The following is a 22,458-nucleotide window of genomic DNA, read 5'->3' as shown; positions in this document are numbered from 1 at the left end:
CTCAAACGAGCCTACTCTCGTACCTGAAACACTCCTCCTTACCCTTTTACTTGCTTGAAGTAACCTTTTCCCTACCCGTGTCCGGGTAGGCTCCCACAGCTTCCCATACTTAGCCCACCCAGGTAAGCAGTATCTGTCTGCCCGCGCTCCCACCAGTCTGCGCATTCTGGCGGCAGGGACCCCGCCTGGATTGCCCATCTCTGCATCTCCAGTGTCAGTCCTGCCCCGAGCCTTGAGCAGGTGTCCAACAACCAAGTATCTAGTAAACGAAAGAAAGAGTAAAGCCCTGTGCCAGGAAAGGACGGGCGTGGCTACATCCGGGGGGCCTAGAAGCAGGGCGCGAACCCGGGCTGGGAGGGCTCCCGCGCAGGGGCGGGAGGGCTCCCGCAGCTGACTGGCTCTCGAGCAGGGGGCCGCGGCGGCCGGGGTCGCCCAGCTAGAGCCACCGGCTACAGTTCATCGCCCCCGCGAGGCGAGGCCACAGAAGTCGCGCTGGCCCTTCGCCAACTCCTGCCACCACCACCGCAGAGGAACGACGGCCGACCACCGTCTCCGCCGCGCTCTCGAGGCGCGCGGCGTTCTTGGCCCCGTCCGGCCACCGTTGCTTTCTATACAGCGGCGCCCCTGACCCGGAAGAGCATTCTCCTTAGCAACTGCGGGACCGCGGCGGCGCCAGCCTCCCGGGAGCGACGGTGAGGCCTCCCCGCCCCCGCTCCGCGCGCCCCACCTCGACCCTTTCCCTGGACCGGCCCCGGGTCTGACCTGCCACGTCTCCGCAGCGCTTAGCGGGGTACCTGCGGCGCCGGTCCTGGGCGAGCGCCCTCCGCCTCGGGCGTCGCTCCCCGGCTCCGGCGTCGCCCCTGCCCACCACACGCCCCCCTCTCCCCCGCTCCCGGCCGACAGGGCCTGTCAGGCCCGGCTCCTCGCGCCGGGTCCCGCCGGCCCTCTCTCGTAGTCCCGTTAGGGGCGCGGATAAGAAACCAGAATTAAGCAGAGCCTGTTGCTGTAGAGAGGACGCTTCCCGAGGCTCGGGTCACCTGTGGACGCGTTCTTATGGGTCCAGATACAGGTGTTTGGGACTGGCAGGGATGGAACCCTTGAGGAGCCGGGAAGGGCAGCCGCTTAATTAGAATGCTTGATGTTTGCCTGCTGCTTTGCGCTTTCCAAAGCGATGTCTTTTATCTGCTTTGTTGATCGTGGAGACTCTTGTAATTGAATATTTTCAACTGATCGTTTCCCGGGGATTAGGTTTCCTGTTTTTAGTGATGTGCGGTTAGTATTATGTAGCTTAGATTTTGTGTCTTCCAATTTTCTACGGAAGGAACTCTCCCTGGGACTGATTACCTTTGGGAAAAATTTCAAGTGAATTTTGCTACGTTGAAAAAAGTAGGGGCAGGTGTTGTTAATATCTCTGATTTGCATTTGAAAAGACCCAGTGATACTGAAAACCTCCCTTTATTGAGTTTGTAGGTGTGGTACTAAGAAAACTCTAAACCTTGTTTGAACATTGTTAGATAACAATTTTATATTTAATGATAACAGAGTTAGGGGCGCCTAGGTGGCTCAGTCAGTTGAGTGACTTTAGCTCAGGTCACAATCTCACGATGGTTGGCTTCCAGGCCGTCATCGGGCTCTGTGCTGACAGCTCAGAGTCTGGAGCCTGCTTCACATTCTGTGTCTCCCTCTCTCTCTGCCCCTCCCCCCTCTCTCTTTCTCAAAAATAAATAAACATTAATGATGAAAGAGTTAAAGCAGGCATGCGAACAATGTTCGGGAATGACATTTGGGAATAAAAGTACAGGAATTTCGATACCAAAATCCATTAATCAGCACGGTATAGTAAGTGTTTAACGAGCACCCACAGTGTTCTAGGTACGTGAAAGGATACAAAATAAGAGACCGTACACATTACGTTATTGGAAAAACTACAAAATAGCATTTGTTTAAATACAGAATCAGAGGAGAGAGCAGTATGGGCTGGAGTTTTCTGTAACATGTTTATGGATTATATCTCTAAAGTATAGGTACAATTTGTGTTTGTATTGGAGGGGACAGGGAATCCTAAACAGTTTCGTATGTTAAGTGTGCACGTGACATTTTGTAGTCCTTATTTAAAGCTCTATGGTCACTTGATTCTATTTCACTCTTAGTAAAAATCAGTCTGGCGTTTTTTTTCTGTTTGAGATCTAAATGAATAGGGTTAATATCAGGAGGCTTTGCCACTGAAGAGATTCATTCCTTTGCTTTTGTGATGGTCTTACTTTTATATGAGACACCACAGTTTTCAGTAAAGTTAGTTACTAGTTCCTATATACTTAAGAGTTTTGTGAAATGTTGCTTTTAATATTTGACAGCTATTTCCAGAGTGCTTCCTATGTAGGAGGCATTGTATCAAGAAATACCAAAAACAGGTTACTCAACAAGGAGTAGTTTTGCTTTATCTGCAGTGTATGTGTGTGTGTGTGTTTGTATGTTTTACCCATCAGCCTTTGATGCTCAGCATTTGCGTAGAGACATAGAAGGACCGGAGAAATTGATACAGGCATCTGAATTGACTTTTTTTTTTTCCCCCGTAGGAGTTGAATAGGGATTTTAGGCTCAGTTGCTTTGGATGTCCTTCAAAGATTCATTAAGGAGACCTCTTACAGTGTTTTATTGCTTTCTTATAGTTTTAGTGGCCATTTATTCATTTTTTCCAAAGTATTTGAGTGCCTATTTGGTGTATTGTGCTTTTGTTGGAAATGGGGGAGAGTGAACACATCCGTGGCTCCTGTCTTCAGCAGATGCTACCAAATAATCACACGAATGTGAAACTGCAGATTTTTTTGTTTTCTTTTTTTGATTTAGGGAAGTCACGGGAACGACATTTGAACTAAGATCTGAAGGATGCACAGGAAAGGAAGAGTGTTCCAGTCAGACCCAACAGCACAGGCAAAGGGCAGGAGAGGACAGCACAGGCATTCATGGGGAGGACTGGAGATTTAGGGTACAGCTCTATGTAGAGAACAGGAAGAGTGTTGGAAGAATCTGGTGGGAGGGGGCTGGAGAGGTGGGCCACAGGGCCTTGTAAGCAGGTTGAGGAGTTTTCTTATCTTTCAAGTAAAGAGAAGTCTCTATACCGTTTTACTTAGAGACTTCTGCTGGATTGCAGGTGGGGATGACACTGCTACATTGTGTTTATATAGCCTGCTTTGTATTTCTACCTTTGCTTAGTATTTGTATCGTCTTCTTCCTCATTTCCCCAACGTGCTTCCTCAGTGTTACTGTAGTTGGAGAAGCTTCCATGTCCTACCAGCGAGATGTGTCCACTTTTTTTTTCTTAATTGAGAGAAAAGGAATTTTAGGGATTAGTATTGGACACTAGAAGTTAGTTGATTTGAAATATTTTTGCATCAGTATGACTGCTAGGGCACTAACTTCTGAGACCTGTTTCTTTTTAGTTATTGCAATAAAAACACATAATATAAAACTTACCCTCTTAACCATTTTTTTTTTTTATTTTTTTTTTTTTAAATTTTTTTTTTTCAACGTTTATTTTATTTTTGGGACAGAGAGAGACAGAGCATGAACGGGGGAGGGACAGAGAGAGAGGGAGACACAGAATCGGAAACAGGCTCCAGGCTCCGAGCCATCAGCCCAGAGCCCGACGCGGGGCTCGAACTCACGGACCGTGAGATCGTGACCTGGCTGAAGTCGGACGCTTAACCGACTGCGCCACCCAGGCGCCCCCCCTCTTAACCATTTTTAAGTATACAGTTCAGTGATGTTAACTGTATTTACACTGTTGTGTAACAGATCACTGGGACTTTTTTTTTATCTTGGAAAACTAAAACTGTACCCAATGAACATCTTCCTGTTTCTTCCTCCAGCACCTGCCCCCCCCCCCCCAGCTCCTAGTAGATTTGAGTTTTATTGCTCTAAATGCTTTTTGAAAGAATCATATTTGTATCACATTTTGTAGTGCTTATCTCAGAATGCCTCACCTCAGAATCAGGTCAGTTGATTTTGGGTATTGGACTGGAAACAATTTTGAGATGGTTCCATATTTTAAGTACAAAAAAACATAACAAAGCATTTTCTTAGACGGGGAAGATTTGTAAACTTTTCTTTGCAGTTTTCCCATTTTATCCCGGACTTTGTATTCCTGTAGTGTTGTATAAGTAGCCTTATAGAATCCAGTTTGTTTTTATTTTTTATTTATTTTTAAATTTTTTAATATTTATTATTGAAAGACAGATATAGAGCATGAGCATGGGAGGGGCAGAGAGAGGGGGAGACACAGAATCTGAAGCAGACTCCAGGCTCTGAGCTGTCAGCACAGTGCTGATGCGGGGCTCAAACTCACAAACTGCAAGATCACGACCCTAGCCGAAGTTTGCCCCTAGAAGCCAGCTTTTAGAATGACCATTGAACCTTTTGAAAATTGGTGTTTTTTTTTTTTTTTTTTTTTGCTTTAAATGGGGAGTTGCTGTGGAAAGTAAAGTTCATTTTCATTCAAATATTACTGAGCACATGCACAAATCAGACTGTGGGCCTGGAATGGTTCTGTAGATCCCTCTGAGGTCCAACTGTCCATGCCATTACTGGTGACATCAGGGAGACAGCCAGATTCTTGTTGTCTTTATTAGATGGAAGGTAGTGGTGGAGCTATGTCATAGACTCTGGGTCTAAAGTTCTCTCTGGTCCAGCAAGAGAGTGGACCCAGGATTAAAATGTGAGAGATGGCTAATGTCTGGGAGAAGACAAGAGCCCCAAATAAGGGTCCTTGCTCCATATTTGTTAAGATCAGAAGGCTTACAAATGTGATGGGGGTGCACAAAGAGATAATGAATCTGTGAACATTAACTCATGGGCATGAGGGAAAGGGGGTTTTGAAGATATATGGTGTTAGGGGTTTGGGTCTATATAAACCAAAATCCTGGTGCCGGGCAGATGGATGTTAAGGGTAGACCTGAGGTGCTGTGTCTGTTTATCTTAGCCAGCCTAGGGGATAAGACAGACAGAGAATGCAACCTCAGGGTCAAAAGCCACCTTTCTTTTGCTAATCAGCTCTGCTCTGGGTAGCTTCACCCCTCAGTGGTCTATCACCCTATTTACCTGTTTACCTAATTTGGTTCTTCCTTCCTGTGAAAGCAGCTTTCTGCTATAGTACTAAATTGGGGGGCCTTTTCGCCCTGAATACCTAATCTCATATACCTTTGCCCCTCCCCCCCCCCAATCTTGGGGCCTCTGCCCTGTCTATACTTATTTACCCAATCTCATTTACCCACGCTTGGGTGTGAGCATCCTATGGCTTTGTAATTCTTTTTGCCTTGTTGACCCATCAGTGCAGGCTCAGGGAATTATTCCTAAGCTTATTCCCCACAGAGCTGCTCCTTTGTGTCACATCAAGGGAGATAGAAGGATTTGACGAGAACTTTTCAGATAGCATTTTTTGGAACCATAGCAAGAACTTGATGTCCCAGAGTTGCAATTATGAGATTAACTCTCATGTTGAGACTGGAAGTGGTTGGGTTTAGTCAACTATTAGTCCAAAGAGACTTAGTTTTCTATTTTTTTTTTTCCTATGGTGGTAAAATTTACCATCTTAACCATTTTTAAGTGTTCTGTTCAGTGGTATTAAATACATTCATGATGTGGAAACATCACCACCATCCATCTCCATAACTATTTTTTGTCTCATAAAACTGAAACTCTATGCTCATTAAACACCAACTTATTCTTTCCTCTCCCCAGCCTCTGGCAACTACTATTCTACCTCTGTCTCTATGATTTTGGGCACTCTGAGTACCTCAGAAGTGGAATCATACAGTATTTTTTTGTGACTGGCTTATTTCATTTAGCATAATATTTGTTTGTTTGTTTAAATGTTTATTTATTTTTGAGAGAGAGACAGAGCATGAGTGGGGTAGGGGCAGAGAGAGGGAGACACAGAATCTGAAGCAGGCTTCAGGCTTCGAGCTGTTAACACAGAACCCGATGCGGATGTCGAAATCAAACCACAAGATCATGACCTGAGCCAAAGTCAGACACTTAACTGACCAAGCCACCCAGGCACCCCTAGCATAATATTCTTAAGGTTCATCCATATTGTAGCATATATCAGAATTTCCTCCTTTTAATTTTTTAAATTTAATTCAATTTAAAATATTTTTTAAATATTTGTTTTTGAGAGAGAGAAAGATAGAGTATAAGCGGGGGAGGGGCAGAGAGAGAGGGAGACAATCCAAAGCAGGCTCCGGGCCCTGAGCTGTCAGCACAGAGCCCGACATGGGGCTTGAACCCATGAACTGTGGGATTGTGACCTGAGCCAAAGTGGGACGCTTAAGCGGCTGAGCCACCCAGGTGCCTCAGAGTTTCCTCCTATACCACATTTTGCCTATCCATCCATCTGTTGGTGAACACTTGGGTTGCTTCCACGGTTTAGCTGTTGTGAATAATCCTGCTCTGAACATGAGTGTACCATCCAACTACTTTTGATTCTTTTCTTACATCCTAATACAGCTGCCTCTGGGATGCACCAGCGTTGGCAGACAAGAGACAGTGTTCATACTGGCAGGGAAGGACTGTAATGTGGCACAGAGTACAGGGAAAATGTCACTCATGAAATCACCTGGGACTGATAAGGACTGATAGAGGTACCTGCCTCAGAAAAATGCCTTCCAATTAGAAAGTAAAGAAGAGGAAGGGGCTTATCATTTATGGAGCCACCTCTCCTCCTGTGTGTCAAATAATTCATATGCGTCATGTCATTGATACCAAGTTTTGTCCAATGAGAAAGATGATTTGATTCTTGGACTGATAAGAAAATTGAGGCTCAGGGAGTATACTTAAGTCGTAAGGCAGTATGTGTTAGGACCAAAGTATGGACCCGTGTCTCATTCCAAAGCCCACATTCCTTCCGTGACACTGCATCATGCTACTTCTGTAAACCGTGTTCCGATATCAGCATCAACGGTGGGCATGAGAATATCAACATAAATAGTGCGGGACTATAAAGAAGAGGGCGAGTAATGAAGTAGGCTGATACAGTAGGAAGTCTTAAAAACCTTTTAAATGAAGGAAAGTGTTGTTATCTGGTAGACTGGAGAGCTTGGAGGATGACCAAACCTCGAGGAGGCAGAATGTCATGCGATGCTAATGGAGGAACTCCGCTCTTGAGGTTCCTGGGCAGATTTCCTTTAATGAAATTGGATTGTTTCTCCCATTAGACTTGGATGGGGAAGACAGGTTGGTAGTGATTGCCTCCGTGCTGAGGGGTCCAGAGAGAAGCCCCAGACATTTCTCTTTAACTTCTCCTCATTTAGAGAGCATTTCTCCACGTGGGAAATAGTTGCTTCTTTTTCTTTGCCATGGTCAGCTTTAATCCATTTTAAAGGATTGAATATGAAACCACAGCAGCAGTTACGATACCAAGGAAGAGATAATAGCACATTGTTATTTTTGTTTAATCCTACTTAAAATAAAAGCAGCAGTTTGCATGGCTTATTATTCTTTTTAGTTCTTTTAGGTTTATTTTATTATCATTTATTTTTTTTAAGTTTTTATTTAATTTGAGAGAGACAGAGAGAGAGAGCAGGGGAGGGGCAGAGAGAGAGAGAGAGAGAGAGAGAGGGAGAGAATCCCAAGCAAGCTCCACACTGCCAGCACAGAGCCCAATGTGGGACTCGAACCCACAAGAGATCATGACCTGAGCTGAAAGAGACCCACTGAGATCATGACCTGAGCTGAAACCAAGAGTCAGATGCTTAACCAGCTGAGCCACCCAGGCTCCCCCTTTAAGTTTTTTTAAATGAAAAAATATTTGAGTTGTTCAGAGCTCTTTTGCTCCAATAAGACATTTGTTTTCTTTATGATTTACTGAATTTTGCTAGTTTAAATCAGTCTTTCTTAGTAGCTCGGAAATAAGGATGAGCCATGAATTTTATGACTAAAATGCACATTACTAACAGGGAATAATTTTACATGAATGAATTAGGGCCCAATTTTTATTTAAAGGATTACTGATTACTAGTTAAGACTATATTTTTAAAAAACTGATTTACTGAGTAATAGTTGTCATATTACAAGCTGTACATATTTAAAGTATACAGTTTGAGTTAAAAAAATTTTTTTTAAAGCTTTTTAAGTAATCTCTGTACCCAGTGTGGGGCTCGAACTCACAACTCTGAGGTCAAGAGTTGCACACTTCACTGACTGAGCCAGCCAGGTGCTCCCAGTTTGTTAAGTTTTGACATATGTATGTACTCATCATCACAAACAAGGTAGTGAATAAATCCATCACGCCCAGAGTTTTCCTTCTTGGTCCCCATCCCAGATAACCACTGATATTTCTGTCATTATATATTAATTTTCATTTCCTAGGATTTCCTAGAGTTGTATATAAATGGAACCACACGGCATGTAGTTATGCTTTTTTCACTCAGCATAATTATTTTGAGATTCACTCCCATTTCTTAGTATATCAATAATTGATTCCTCTTTCATGCCTAGTAATATTCCTTTGTATGGATGTATCACAGATTACTAATACATTCATTTATTGATGGACATATTGGTTCTTTCCAGTTTTTAACTGGTAACAAAGAAGGCTGCTATGAACATTTGTGTACAAGTCTTTGTGTGAACATATACTTTTGTTGTTCTTTTTGTATGCTTAACTTTGAAAGAAACTGTCAAAACTTCCAAGTACTATTTTGTATTCCTACCAGCAGTGTATAAGAGGTCCACTCCCTTGGGGCGCCTGGTGGTTCAGTCGGTTAAGCATCTGGCTCTTGATTTTGGCTCAGGTCATGATCTCACTGTCTGTGGGGTTGAGCCCTGCATTGGGCTTGGTGCTGGCCATGGATCCTGCTTAAGATTCTCTGTCTCTCTGTCTCTCTCACTGTCTCCCTCTTCCCCCCACCCGTCTGGCACTCCCCTACTTTTGCGCACTCTCTCAAAATAAACAAACTTAAAAAATAAAACAAATAAACTTAAAAAAAAAAGTTCACTCCCTCCACATTCTTGTTAACACTTGGTATGCCAGTCTTTTCAACTTCAGACATTCTAATAGATGTGTAGTGGTATTTCATTGTGGTCTGGATTTATATTTCTCGAATGACTGGTGATGCTGAATATCTTTTCATGAACTTATTTGCTATTCACATAGCTTCTTTGGTGAAGTGTCTGTTTTTATTTTTTTTATTTTTTATTCTTTTAAAGTTTATTTATTTTGGGTGGGGGGGGAGAGCAGAGAAAGACGGAGAGAGAGAATCCCAAGCAGGCTCCACTCTCTCAGCACAGAGCCTGATGCGTGCGGGGCTTGAACTCACAAACCACGAGATCATATCCCTAGCCAAGATCAAGAGTCAGATGCTTAACCCACTGAATCACCCAGGAGCCCCACGTTTTGTTTTGTTTTTGATGTTTATTTTTGAGAGAGTGGGCATGTGTATGAGTGAGCAAGGGAGGGGCAGAGAAAGAGCGAGACAGAGGATCTGAGGTAAGTTCTGTGCTGAGGGTGGAGAGCCTGACATGGGGCTTGAACCCATGAACCGTGAGATCATGATCTGAGCTGACGTCTGATGCTTAACTGATTTGAGTCACCTAGGCACCCCTGGTGAAGTGTCTGTTTAAATCTTTTGTCCATTTTTAATTGGGTTCTGTGTTTTTTTATTACTGAATTTTAGAAGTTTTTTTAAATATATTCTGGATATAAGTACTTTTTCAAATTTGCAAATATTTTTCCTTATCTCTTTTTATTCCCTTAATGGTGTCTTTTGAAGAGCAAAAGTTCTTAATTTTGATGAAGTCCAAATTACAATTTTTTTCTTTTGTTGCTGTTTTTGTTACTTTACCTAAGAAATCTTTTCCTATTTAACATCACTGAAATATTCTCCTATGTTCTAGGAGTTTTTGTTAGGTTATAGATTTAGACTATGATCCACTTTGAGTTTTTAAAAAATTTTTGTGTTTTATTTATTTTTGAGAGAGAGAGAGAGAGAGATTGTATGTATTGCATGTGCAAGTGGGGGAGGGGCAGAGAGAGAGGAAGACAGAGAATCCTAAGCAGGCTCCAGGCCCTGAGCCATCAGAGCAGAGCCTGATGGGGGCTCGAACTCATGAACCATGAGACCATGACCTGAGCTGAAGTCAGACGCTTAACCAACTGAGCCACCCAGGTGTCCCTTGAGTTATATTTATGTATAGTACAAAGTATGGATTAAAGTTCTTTTTTTTATAATCTTTTTTTTGAAATTTAAATTCAAGTCAGTTAAAGTACAGTGTAGTATTGGTTGCAGGGGTAGAACTCAGTGATTCATCACTTCTGTATAATACCCAGTGCTCATCCCAACAAGTACCCTCTTTAATGCCCGTCGCCCATTTGGCCCATCCCCCCATCCGCCTTCTCTCCAGCAATTCTCAGTTTGCTCTCTGTATTTAAGAATCTCTTATGGGGGTGCCTGGGTGGCTCAGTTGGTTAAGCATCCGACTTCGGCTCAGGTCATGATCTTGTGGTTTGTGAGTTTAGCCCCACATCGGGCTCTTGTGCTGACAGCTTGGAGCCTGGAGCTAGTTTTGGATTCTGTGTCTCCTGCTCTCTCTGCCCCTTCCCTGCTCATGCTCTGTCTCTCAAAAATAAACAAACATTAAAAATAAATTTAAAAAGAAGAGTCTCTTACGGTTTGCCTCCTATTTTTATCTTCTTTTTCCTTCCCTTCCCCTATGTTCATCTGTTGTGTTTCTTAAATTCTATATATAAGTGAAATTATATGATATTTATCTTTCTCTGACTTTCTTCAGTTAGCATAATACACTCTAGTTCCATCCACATTGTTGCAAATGGCAAGATTTCATTCTTTTTGATCCCCAAGTAATGTTCCATTTTATACACACACGCGCGCACACACACACACCACATCTTTGTCCATTCATCTGTAGATGGACATTTGGTCGCTTTCCATACTTTGGCTATTGTTGATAGTGCTGCTATAATCATTGGGGTCAATGTGCCCCCTTTGAATCAGCATTTTTATATCCTTTGGATAAATACCTAGTATTGCAATTGCTGGGTCATGGAGTAGTTCTATTTTTAATTTTTTGAGGAACCTCCGTACTGTTTTCCAGAGTGGCTGCACCAGTTTGCATTCTCACCAGCAGTACAGAAGTGTTCCCCTTTTTCCACATCCTTGCCAACATCTGTCGTTTCCTGAGTTGTTTGTTTTAGCCATTAATGTTCATTTTTTTGAATATAGAATCCAGTTCTAGAATCATTTGTTGAAAAGACTATTCACTAAATTGCCTTCTGCATAGGTTGGAAATCTACTTATATACGTGTTGTTCTATTTCTGGACTCCCTTTTCTGTTCCATTGATCTATTTGTCTTGATGCCAATACTACATTGTTTAGATTACTATAGTTTTATAATAGGACTTGGAGTAAGCGTTGCTGCTCTTTTTCCAGATTTTGGCTCTTAAAGGTTTTTTTCATTTCTATATTAATTTTAGAATCAGCTTTGTCAACTTTTCCAGACTCTGCCTGAGAATTTGAGATTGTATTGTATTTATAGATTTGTTTGAGGAGAACTACCTCTTAATGATGTTGTGTCTTCCAACCCATGGACATGCTGTAGTCTCCATTTATTTAGGTTTTATTTAATTTCTCTGAGAAAATTGTAGTTTTCACTGGGCAAATCATGTACATCTTTTGTCATGTTATCCCTACATATTTCATATGTATTTTCTTAAAACAACTGTTTTTTAAACATTTATTTATTTTTGAGAGAGAGAAAGAGAGAATGTAAACAGGAGAGGGGTAGAGAGAGACAGAGACACAGAGTCTGAAGCAGGCTCCAGGCTCTGAGATGTCAGCACAGAGCCTGATGTGGGGCTCAGACTCACGGAGCTGAAGTTGGACGCTCAACTGACTGAGCCACCCAGGCGCCCCTCATATATATTTTCTAATTGTTTTCTTAAATTGAAGTATACTTGACAAAATGTTACATTAGTTTCAGGTGTACGACATAGCATATTTCATATTTTTGGATGCTGTTGAAATGATGGTTTTTCGAATTTGTATTTTTGACTGTTGCTCCTTATACAAATATGCTTGATTTTTGTACATTGATCTTCTCTGTCAACTAGGCTATGCCCACTTATTCCTCAGGCTTTTTTTGTAGATTCCATTGGATTTTTTACATAAAGATTATGTCATCTGTGAATACAATTTTACTTCTTCTTTTCTAATCTTTTGTTGATTTTATTTTTCTTACTGAATTGGCTGTAATTCCCAGTACAGTGTTAAATAGAAGTGGTGAGAGCAGACATATTTGTCTTGTTCTGATCTTAGGAAGAAAGTGCTTAGTCTTACACCATTAAGTATGATAATAGCTGTAGACTTTTTTTTTAATGTTTATTTATTTATTAAAATTTTTTTTAAATGTTTATTTTTGATAGAGTGCAAGTGGGGAAGGGGCAGAGAGAGAGAGGGGAACAGAAGATCCAAAACGGGTTCTGTGCGGACAGCAGTGAGGCCGATGTGGAGCCATGAGATCATGACCTGAGCCAAAGTCAGACGCTCAACCAACTGAGCCACCCAGGTGCCCCGCTGTAGACTTTTTATACATGCTCTTTGTCAGTGAGGAAGTTTCCTTCCATTCCTAGAAGTTTTGCTGAGAGGTTTTTTTTGTTTTTTTGTTTTTTCTTTTTCCGAAATGAGGTTGGATCTTGGCAAATGCTTTTTCTGAGTCTACTGAGATGATCATATGGTTTTTCATTTTTAGTTTAATACGGTGAATGATACTGATTTTCAAATATCAGAACTAACATTGCATTCTTGAAATAAACTCTGCTTAGTCCTGATGTATTATTGTTTTTTTTTTATATTGTTGGAATTGATTTCCTGAAATTTTGTTAAAAAAATTTTGCATCTATGGTTATGAAAGATACTGGTTTAGATGTTTTTTCCTGTAATATCTTTGAATTTGTTTTGGTATCAGAGTAATGCTGGCACCTTGGGATGAATTGGGAAGCATTCTTTTTCCTTTAATTTTCTGAAATAGTTTGCATCTATTCTTTTCTTTCTGCCTTAAGGATGTCCTATGATGTTTCTGGTAATGCAGACTTGGTGGTGATGATTCTTTTAGCTTTCACACGTTTGAAGAAGTTTGTGTTTTGCCTTTGGTTCTCAAAGATATAATTGCTACATAAAGAATTCTAGATCGACAGCTTTTTCCTATTGGTGTTGTAAGGAATTTGACTCAGTATCTTCTACCTTGCTTGTTTCTGACAAGAGATCTGATATCCTTATCTCTGTTTCTCTGTACTTTATTTAAAAAAATTTTTTTTTATTAAAAAAAAATTTTTTTAATGTTTTATTTATTTTTGAGACAGGGAGAGAGAGACAGAGCATGAACAGGGGAAGGTCAGAGAGAGGGAGACACAGTCTGAAACAGGCTTCAGGCTCTGAGCTGTCAGCACAGAGCCTGACGCGGGGCTCGAACTCACAGACCGCGAGATCATGACCTGAGCTGAAGTTGGCCACTTAACCGACTGAGCCACCCAGGCACCCCTTTAAAAAAATTTTTAATGTTTATTTTTGAGAGACAGAGAGCGCAAGCAGGGGAGGGGCACAGAGAGAGACACACAGAATCTGAAGCAGGCTCCAGGCTCTGAGCTGTCAGCACAGAGCTGGACACAGGACTCCCCTCTTGAACCCACAAGATCATGACCTGAGCCGAACTTAACTGACTGAGCCACCCCGGCACCCCTCTGTTTCTCTGTACTTAATGTGTCTTTTTCTCAGCTGCCTTTACAATTTTTCCTTTAAACTGCTTTTAAGGGGCGCCTGGGTGGCGCAGTCGGTTAAGCGTCCGACTTCAGCCAGGTCACGATCTCGCGGTCCGTGAGTTCGAGCCCCGCGTCAGGCTCTGGGCTGATGGCTCGGAGCCTGCAGCATGTTTCCGATTCTGTGTCTCCCTCTCTCTCTGCCCCTCCCCCGTTCATGCTCTGTCTCTCTCTGTCCCAAAAATAAATAAAAAACGTTGAAAAAAAAATTTTTAAACTGCTTTTAAGCAATTTAACTATGATGCATCTCTTACCATAGTTTTCTTTCTTTTTTTTTGTGTGTGTGATTGTGTCATTGAACTTCTTGGATTTATGGTTTTATAGTTTTATTAAATTTGGAAAACTTTTGGCTATTATTTCTTCAGATATTTTTTCTTTCTCCACCTTCTCTCCCCGTTTTGCAGATTTCACTTACACATATATTTGATTGCTTAAAGTTGTCCCCTAACTCACTGATGCTCTCTTAATTTACTCTTTTTTGTTTTTCATTTTAGATAGTTCCTATTGCTATATCTTCAGGTTTATTAATTTTTTCTTTAGCAGTGTCTAATCTGCTATTAATCCCATCCAGTGTATTTTTCGTTTCAGGCATCATAGTTTTTAACTCTAGATGTTTGATTTGGATCTTTTTTATATCTTCAGTGTCTCTTAACCCATTCAGTCTTTCTTCTTTTTGAACATATAGAATACAGTTCTAGTAACACTACTTTCCTGTCCTTTTTTGTTACTTTCCTGTCCTTTTTTGTTATTTCCATACATTTCTACATTATCTTTGTCTTTCTGTCTCTCTTTTTCTCTCTTTCACATATCCTATTTATTAAAGAAGTAAGGCAAGACATTTAATAATTTTTTAATTTTGTATGTTTGGAAACAGGCTTAAGAAAGTTAGATGGTTGGGGGTCACCTGGGCGGCTCAGTTGTTAAGTGTCTGACTCTTAATTTCAGCTCAGGTCATGGTCTCATGGTTCGTGAGTTCTAGCTGCTCATCTGGCTTCACCTGGCTCCGTGCTGCCTGGAGCCTACTTGGGATCCTCTCTCTCCCTCTCTCTCTCTGTCCTGTCCCCATTTGCATGCGTGTACACTTTCTCTCTCTCTCTCTCTCTCAAATAAATAAACCTAAAAAAAAGTTAAAAAAAAGAAAAGTAGTTTGGTTTGGTCAGGGTTAGATAGTTAGTGTTCAGATTTAAATCTAGGTTTTTCACAACTTCTGCTCTTTCTGTTACTCCTGCCTCAATAGGAGGGATAAGATACAGAACTAAAAAGAGTAGGGAAGGAATCATAATAGAGAAGAATTATGCAAGATCTTAAGAGAGTATGTAGGTCAGAAAGACTTCTAAGGATGCAGGAAGCATTTGGGATGAAACTTTCAGGACAGGTAAGATTTTGGAGGTTGTTCTAATGAGGGTGAAGCACTTGAGGAGGAGAGAAGAGTGTATTTCAGTGTGTGGGGTTGGGAGATTGGGGCATGCGCTTAGCTGAATTGGGTAGGAATATGGAAAGCAGATGACTAGGGAGGTTGGCCTGAATTTGTGGAGTATTTTTGATGTCTGGCTTTAACACCACTTTTCTTTTCTTTTCTTTTCTTTTTTTTTTTTTTTTACACCACTTTCTAATATCCCTGCCTCTTCAACTGCTGCATGCTTCTGACAAAGGGATGGTGTCTTTAAAAATTGTTTTCATTACATAGTATAGTCTTGCACATAATTCACAGGTATTGATTGATTAATAACATCTTATTATAGTACCATTAATTATACTTTATTACTACTTGTGATTGCATTGCTTATTGTATAAGAAGTCTCAAATCCTGTGTTCATAAAATTCCTTCCAAACAAGTCAGCATACTTTATGCTAATTCATCTATTGATTGTCTCAGCAGTCATCTTACCATACGTAAAGAATATCCCACTTCCTCAGGCAGCCAGAATCCTGCTTCAACTTAAGGGTCATTGTGTAATCTTGTACTGTTCTAATGCAAGGAATGCTCAGATGATAGTGTTGTGGGCAGAGCCCAAGCCTGATTCTCTTGGACTTTTTCACTTCTGGCTGGGAGGGAAGAATACACGCGGTACTGCCCTTGAACTCACAACTGCCCACTACGTGCAGCGTTGACTCTGACACTGCACGTGCTCAACTGGGCTCACTCTCATCTTTGTTCAGTATCTCAATCGAGAGCTGAAGTTTCAACCAGGGTTTCATTGAGTTTCAATCAATTCAAAACTAATTAATGGAAAAATAATCTTACTGTTCAAATTACATCATTCTTCCTGCATTGCTTTTAATTTTCTTTGCAAACCTTTTTACTCTTGAGTTCTGGCAAGCGCCCTCTGTGCTGGAGTTCCCGAAGTGATTGCTAGTGATTCTCAGTGAGTTTGATCAAAGAGTGCATTATTGCTGTATTACATGCTGTAATACATTGCATGTAATACATTGCTGTAGTACATTCTTTACTGTAAACCCTCCCTACCCCCATAAATCTCCTTGTTAATGCAACTTTAGAAGAAGAGGAAAATCAAGGATTTTGCTAACTCCTAACAGGTGTCTACTTAGAAGGACAACAGAACCCAGCAGATTTTCAGTGGCAAACATTGAATCTAGTCTTCTTTGTTTTACTTTTTAAATTTGAGTGTAGTTGACACCATTTGACATTAGTTTCAAGCGTACAACATAGTGGTTCAATTTCTTTATATGTTATGCTATGCTCACCACCAAGTGTAGCTACCACCTGTCACCATACAAAGCTGCTACAAGATCACTGGCTGTATGCTGTGCCTGTTTATTCCCACATTGTTCATTTTTTTAAAAATTGTAGTCTTTTATTAAATACTGAGAAGTTATAAAATAGCATATGCAAAACATGTGTAAGGTGTACAGAGTAATAGGACGGTGAATACCCATGTAACCAACCACCCAGTGTAGGAAAAAATTGCCGTTGCCATTAAAGATCTACATTCTTGTTTGTAATGCCACCTCTCCTTTTCTTTTTCAGAAGTAACCTATGTTTTATATTTTCTTTATACTTGGGTCACATCATTTGTATCCTTAAACTGTTACTTAATTTTGCATGTTTTTGAAGTTTGTAGAATGGAATCATAATGCAGATATTTTTTAGTGATTTGCTTCTCCCTAGAACATGGGTGTCTGCTTTGGTCACATTTTGCAAATAATTAATCCTGGGCTGCTTGTACTTAGCATAATTTATTTTCTTTCTTTCTTTCTTTCTTTCTTTCTTTCTTTCTTTCTTTCTTTCTTTCTTTCGAGAGAATGGGTGTAAGTGAGCGAGGGGCGGAGAGAGAATCCTAGGAGGGGCTGAGGGAGAGAGAGAGAGAAGTGGGATTCACCCTAAGCAGGCCTCGAGCTCACCCGAAGGGGGCACAAGTTCACCTGAAGCAGGGCTTGAACTCACCCAATGTGGGATTTGAACTCACGAACTGTGAGATCATGATCTGAGCCAAAGTCAGATGCTTACCGACTGAGCCACCCAGGCACCCCATAATTTTATTTCTTAATAATTTTCCTCACTAGTCTCATAAAGAATAAGATTATGTTTCTGCCTTTTAGAAAAAAAAAAAAAGATAATGCTTTCTGACTGGATAAAAATAACCCGGTTTCCTTTGGGGTATTCCATCTCCAGGCACTCCAGAACCCATTTCTCAGGGCCGTACCTCAGTGACTGGGTAGAAGTCCTTGAAGATGGCTCATTTTTGGTGTCTTTCCCCCTTATACTTTACCTTGCGCAGCCTGGACACTCCCCGTTTTTCAGATAGGTGTCATTTTGGGGTTTTTTATCCTGACTGCACATAAGAATCACCTGGGGAGATTTAATGCCCATGCCTAGGCCAAAGACCAATTAAATCTGAATATTTCTTTTTGTGATTGCTCCTATCTTTGGCCTGTTCTTTTTTTTTTTTTTTAACTTAACTTTTTATTTTTTAATTTTTTTTTAACGTTTATTTTTTGAGAGAGAGAGAGAGAGACAGAGCATGAGCAGGGAGGGGCATAGAGAGGGGGAGACACAGAATCCGAAGCAGGCTCCAGGCTCTGAGCTGTCAGCACAGAGCCCGACGCGGGGCTCGAACTCACAGACCACGAGATCATGACCTGAGGCGAAGTCGGACGCCCAACTGACTGAGCTGCCCAGGTGCCCCTAACTTTGTGTTAATTGGTTTACTTCTTTCATATTGACTTGTAGGTCTTGACATTTTCTGTATATTAATCTTTGAATTCTTATATATTGCAGATATTTTTTCTCAGTCTGTTTGGTCATTGTGGTTTCTTTTGGTATACAGAAGTTTTTAATTTTTAAAATTTGAGTCTTTTCCTCTGGTTTCTGTGTTTTTTGTCTTAATTAAGAAGACTTTCTTTTCTTTTTTTAAAATGTTTATTTATTTTGAAAGAGCCTGTGAGTTGGGGAGGAGCAGAGAGAGAGAGGGAGAGAGAGAATCCCAAGCAGGCTCTGCTCTATTAGGGCAGGCTTGATGCCAGGCTTGATCTCATGAACCATGAGATCATGACCTGTGCGGAAATCAAGAGCCGGATGCTTAACCGACTGAGTCACCCAGGTGCCCCAGAACAGATCTTTTCTCGTTACTCTTTCTTGCAAACATTTCCCATCATTCTGTGCATTTTCCTCTTATATTTGATACTTAAAAGTTTTTTTGCTGCTGTGAAATTCGCATCATAAAATCAGTCACCTTAAAGGGAACAATTCAGTGGCATTTAGTACATCCACAGTGTTGTCCTACCACCACCTCTATCTAATTCCAGAAGAAAGCCCTGTACCTGCTAAGCGTTGCTGCCTGTTCTTCCCTCTCCCTATCCTCTGGCAACCATCAATCTCTGTATGTTCCTGTGCATTTACCTATTCTGGATATTTCATATACATGGAATCGTATATGGTCTTGTGTCTGGCTGCTTTCACTTAGCATAATGTTTTTCAGATTCATCCATGTGGTAGCATGGGCTAATTTTTCAAAAAAACCTCATTATTTATGGCCAAAAAAGTATTCCATTTGATGTATATGCCACAATTTATTTATCCATTAATGGACTTTTGGGTTGTTTCTACCGTTTGGCTATTGTGAATAGTGCTGCTATGAACCTATGTGTATAAGTGTTTGGATAATTATTTTCAACTCTTTGGGGTATATACCTAGAATTGGAGTTGCTGGGTCATATGCTCATTCTATGTTTAACTTTTCAAGGACCTTCCAAACTGTTTTCCACAGTGGCTGAACCATTTTACGTATCTACCAGTAATTTATGAAAGTTCCAATTTCTCCACATCCTTGCCAATATTTGTTATTTTCTGGTTTGTGTTTTGCTTTGTTACAGCCTTTCTAGTGAGCATGAAGGGAACCTCACTGTGGTTTGATTTACATTTTTTTGATGGCTAATGGTGTTGAGCATATTTTCATGAACTTGTTGGTCATGAATATATCTTCTTTGGAATAATGGCTATTCACATCCTTTGCCTTTTTTCTTCCATTTGATTGTTAAGATGAGACTGTCAAAAAAAAAATCATGATTTGAATTTGTGATTACGTTGTAATTTTTTGACTAATTTACAGCTGACGTCTTTATAATCTTGTGTCTTTCTGGTCAAGAGCAGGGTTTGTTTATTTGTTTAGGTCTTTCGTGTGTTTTTAAAAAAATTTTAATGTTTATTTACTTTTGAGAGAGAGAGAGAGAGAGAGAGGGAGAGAGAGAGAGAGAGAGAGGGAGAGGGCCAAGGGCGAGCAGGGGAGGGGCAGAGAGAGAGCGAGACAGAATCCAAAGCAGGCTCCAGGCTCCGAGCTGTCAGCACAGAGTTCCATGCTGAGCTGAAGTCGGATGCTTAACAGCTGAGCCACTCAGGTGCCTCTGTCTTTTGAGTTTTTGAAAATGCTTTTAAAATTTACTTTAGATCTTAAATCTGTCTTATTAGTTTTATCCACAGGCATTTTGTGATTTTGGTTACTTCTTAGAATTGATGTTTTTCTCTCTCATGTTTTAATTTTTTAATTTATTTAAGATAAGAGATTTCACTTCTTTATTTTGTTTATTATTTTTGAGAGAGTGAGACCATGTGCACAAGAGCAGAGGAGGGACAAGAGAGAAAGAGAGAGAATCTTAAGCCAGCTCCATGCCTAGCACGGAGTGGGGCTCGATCTCACAATCCTGAGATCAAGACCTGAGCCAGAAACATGAGCTGGATGCTTAACTGATTGATCCACTCAGGCACCACTCAAGCATCTTTTTTTTTTAAGTTTATTTATTTATTTTGAGAGAGCGTAAGTGTGCGCGCGTGTGTGTGTGTGTGTGTGTGTGTGAGAGAGAGAGAGAGAGAGAGAGAGAGCGAGAGAGGGAGAGAGAGGGAGAGAGGATCCCAAGCAGGCTTTGTGCTGTCAGGGTGGAGCCCAACTCGAGGCTTGATCTTGTGAACTGTGAGATCATGACCTGATCTGAAATCAAGAGTCAGAGGCTTAACTGACTGAGCCACTCAGGTGCTCTGCCAAAGCATCTTTTAATGATAAGCATTGGCAAACTCATTTGAAACCTGCATTGAAAAGCAAACTTTTTTTTTTCTTTTAATGTCTTCAGACTTTGATCCATCTTTGTTAGACACACTATGCTCTAGGTTTTTTCTTCTATATTTAGACTCACATCCCTTTCTTGGAATTTTTGTTTGAGATCTTTGGAGAGGATGTCTCAGTGAGCCTCCTGAGCCCTGGTTATAGTCAGTCACCAGTCACTAGTGTTTTTCACAGGTTTTATGTCTTTGGTGAAATCTAGTCTATACCATTCTTTCATCTGGTGATAATTTCCTGCTTTTTATATTTTAATTCTTAATTCATCAAATGTCTGTTGAGTTCTGCCACTTGCCACTCCTGTTGTAGGCACTGTGGTTGCAGTGATGACAAAGCCCCTGTCCTCCTGGAGCTTTGAGTGGACATTGGGGATAATCACATGTGCACAGAGATGAACAGGCCATTTCAGGAGTGATAAGTGTAATGAAGGAAGTAGAAAAATGTGCTAGGCTAGAAGAAGACTGGGGAACCTTATTTAGATCAGGGTTTCTCAGCCTCAGCAGTATTGACAGTTTGGACTGGGTAACTCTTTGTTGGGAAAGAAGGCTGTCCTGAACATTGTGAGGTGTTGAGCAGTACCTGGGGCCTCTACCCTTAAAAATTTTTTTTTTACTGTTTTTATTTATTTTTGAAGGAGAGAGAGAGACAGAGCATGAGCGGGGGAGGAGCAGAGAGAGCGGGAGACACAGAGTTCGAAGCAGGCTTCAGGCTGTAAGTGCTCAGCACAGAGCCTGATGCGGGGCTTAAACCCACAAACTGTGAGATCATGACCTGAGCTGAAGCCAGACGCTCAACCGACTGAGCCACCCAGGCGCCCCTGGCCTCTACCCTTTAGATGCCCTAGGACCCTCCTCAGTTGTGACAGTCAGAAATGTCTTTAGGTAGTCTCAAATGTCCCTGGAGGGGAGGGGCAGAAACGCCCCCAGTTGAGAAGCACTAGTTTTTAGTTTGGGTGGTCAGGGAAGGCTTTGTTTTGGGAGAAGATTTCTTTCTAATTCAGATATGAATTTCATAGAATGATGAGGTTCTGTTCTATTCACTTGTTCAGCCAGTTGGATCTTTTACCTGTTAGGCTGAAATTACACAGTGAATTAGATGTTTAGACATTAAAACAATCCCTCTTGTTTCACAGATGATATCCCGAGATTACCTGAGGTTATTTCTCTAACGTTACATTTAGTATCCTTATCCACACCAGTGTCGTTGCCAGTATGGTTGTGACTATTTGGAAGTGCATGCGAGTTAAGAAAGAGGGGTGTGTTCAGTCCAGTTCTAGAAGCTTAGTGCATTGCTTCTTAGTCTTTAGTGAGCACCAGAAGGGCCAGGAGAGCTTGTTAAAATACAAATTTCAGGACCCCACTCCTAGAGATTCTGATTCGGTTGGTCTGTGCTGAGGTCTGGTAGTTTGCATTTTTACCGAGCTCCCAAGTGCTGCTGCTGGTCTGTGCTTTGCGTGGCACTGACCGTAACATCCCACTTAGTGCCTGGGAAACCGTGGTTGAAGGATTAGTAATAAACCTTTGGGGAACATGGTTTCTCCATTTTTTTTCATATTGGCCTTTTTACTTCATTTAAATCAAACTTGGTAGCTTTTCCCTGTGTCATCTGTCACAAGGAAAGTCTGTTAAGTGTTGGTTGTGTTGGATGTGACACTACTGAGATGTTCTGCATTGCAATCGTATAAGTAATTTGAGGTATTTTTACCTATTGAACTAAGCAGGGAAGCTACGAAGTGACACTTCCTATGTGATCAATTTATCTTATGTAGAGAAATGAAAACAATGCTGGCAACATTTGTTAAAATGAGAAATTCTCTGCTATCGTTTTAACTGTATGAAGAGGCATTCATTTTCAGTTCTGGGCTGGTAATTACAAAATGTGTGTAATTCTGCAGGAATAGGTTCTGGAAAGGCGAGTGGATGTTCTTAGACCATGCTGAAATTTTTGCTTAGTGTCTCCTCTTAAACCATTGAACCAACTTGATTTTATAATAAAGCGTAATTGTTCTTTTTTTAGCAATAGCCTGAATAGACTCTGTTCTATTGCTAAATAGAGTTAAGATA

At 41.1% G+C, this 22,458-nt stretch overlaps 1 protein-coding gene across 1 annotated transcript in view; it reads left to right on the top strand.

Moving 5' to 3' along the window:
• The first annotated feature begins 395 nt into the window (after positions 1-395).
• Positions 396-22,458, top strand: part of DIS3L2 (DIS3 like 3'-5' exoribonuclease 2) — a 348,511-nt gene continuing 326,448 nt past the window's right edge. The window contains exon 1 of the mRNA XM_049614679.1: positions 396-692. The gene's annotated coding sequence lies outside the window, so the exon portion shown is untranslated. The remainder of the gene's footprint in view (positions 693-22,458) is intronic.

The sequence above is a fragment of the Panthera uncia genome (assembly GCF_023721935.1).
Source record: "Panthera uncia isolate 11264 chromosome C1 unlocalized genomic scaffold, Puncia_PCG_1.0 HiC_scaffold_3, whole genome shotgun sequence".
Lineage (NCBI taxonomy): Eukaryota > Metazoa > Chordata > Mammalia > Carnivora > Felidae > Panthera > Panthera uncia.
The sequence above is the reverse complement of the archived record's forward strand: the minus strand, read 5'-3'. Positions and strand labels throughout refer to the sequence as shown.